The following is a 2,220-nucleotide window of genomic DNA, read 5'->3' on the forward strand; positions in this document are numbered from 1 at the left end:
CACTGCGCATGCACCAGCTCCACATGGGTCAAGGAGGCCCTGGGTTTGAACCAAGGACCTCCCATGTGGTAGGCGGACACTCTATCCATTGAGTCATGTCCACTTCCCAATCTCCTTATATTTTAATTAAATTTTTCTTCTGTTTGATCTGTTGAAAATAATTGTTCATTCTATATTCTTATGTATAGCTGATTTTTTTCCCTTTGGATATATATTATTTTTAAAAATTAAAACCAAATTCCAGAATTTATAAATAATATTTAATAATGTATATCTATATTTTTATCTGTCTATGATTTTATATTACCCATAAGAAATCCAGGTAGAAAATATAAAACGCCAAATTTGTTTCCTTCAGATGAAACTGCTAATTGTGGTAACATCTTAATCTCATGGGTGACCACAAACTCACTTTTAAAATTATATAGCTAGAGTAATAAAAAGTGGAATATAAATGGACTTAATATTTGGTATACAGTCTTTCAAAATATGGTATTCATAGTGAAAAACAGAAATACTTGGTTTTTAAAAAGTATACAGTCAATTAATTCGAGTCTGCTAATGCATAAATGGATTCTAATAAATTAATTTGTAATCATCTCAAATAAATATTTGACTTTTTACATGACCATTCCACAACCAAACTTTAACCCAAAATGGGGATTTTAAGATGAGAATTTCATTCCCAAAATGACAAATTTGGGATAGAGCATTATGAGAGGGCAGTCAAGAAATTTATTAAGGAAATTTTTTCATGATCCTGATTTACACTACAAAAATTGTGTTCTTTATTCTACCAATCCTATAATGACCACTTTTTTTTTTTTTAAGATTTATTTTTATTTATTTAATTCCCCTCCCCTCCCCTGGTTGTCTGTTTTCTGTGTCTTTTTGCTGCATCTTGTTTCTTTGTCCGCTTCTGTTGTCGTCAGTGGCACGGGAAGTGTGGGCGGCGCCATTCCTCAGCAGGCTGCTCCCTCCTTCGCGCTGGGCGGCTCTCCTTACAGGGCGCACTCCTTGCGCGTGGGGCTCCCCTACGCGGGGGACACCCCTGGGTGGCGTGGCACTCCTTGCGCACATCAGCACTGCGCATGGGCCAGCTCCACACGGGTCAGGGAGGCCCGGGGTTTGAACCTCAGACCTCCCATGTGGTAGACGGGCACCCTAACCACTGGGCCAAAGTCCGTTTCCCAATGACCACTTTTAACAACTTAAATTTACTAATGCTGTTTATTTCTGCAAACTTCTTTGCAGAGCATGATCCAAAGGGTGAAAAATCAGGCTCTAAGTTGTGTTTTGATAGTTTTCAGTTTGGAATCAACATTCCTCATGAATAAGGCATGCAAGTGTGGTTTAAATTGCTTATTAAGTCCTTTGTGAGTTATAAACATAAATGGAACAGTTAATATACTTCTAGTAAACCTAATAACCCTTCCCCCAACCTAAGTCAATTGTTAAGGTTAAGTCTTTTATTTCAAGTAATCCCAGGAAATGTGTAAATTATCTCAGATATCTTGTTCATTTTGCTTTTTGTTTTTTCTGAATGGATTTTGTTCAGAGCCTAGAACACATAATTCCACAGATTCCTTAAGATTTTCATGAAATATTAAATATGAAGTATTAGATGTTTAAATACTAACATTCCCCAAAGTAAACTATTGCTAAGTGGAAGATTGCAAAATAATTTTTTCAACCAAAATTTTCTGTAGTATTATGAAGTAAAGGAATTCTGTTTCTTAAAAGTATATGTCACCAATGGGTTTGACTTAAGGAGGAGTTAAATGTGAACGTGAGATTCCTCAACCTCACTTCAGATGGCCTCTCCACTGCATCAACCAGTCTACACATAAGGTCTTTGTATGATGACCTCCAGGAACAATTCCTATTATGTCTTAATTCCAGAAGAGCTTCCAAACAACTAATTGGCTGGGCAATATGCAGAGGACCATGCTTCTTTTTTTCTTTTTTTTACAAAAAGGGAACTTTGATTTTATTTCTTAAGTATTTCGTACACTTTGGAAGGAGTAGAAGTTACATGGTATTTAGTCAGGGAAACAGACTCCACTACTGTGACTCCCAGTATCAGTTTTCTATTGCTGCGTAACAAAAGACCACAAATTCAGTGGCTTAAAACAACACCTACTCATTAGCTCACAGTTCTTTGGGTCAGAAGTCCATGCATGGCGTGGCTGAATTCTTTGCTCAAGGTCTCACCAGGCT

The sequence above is a fragment of the Dasypus novemcinctus genome, chromosome 2, assembly GCF_030445035.2.
Source record: "Dasypus novemcinctus isolate mDasNov1 chromosome 2, mDasNov1.1.hap2, whole genome shotgun sequence".
NCBI lineage: Eukaryota > Metazoa > Chordata > Mammalia > Cingulata > Dasypodidae > Dasypus > Dasypus novemcinctus.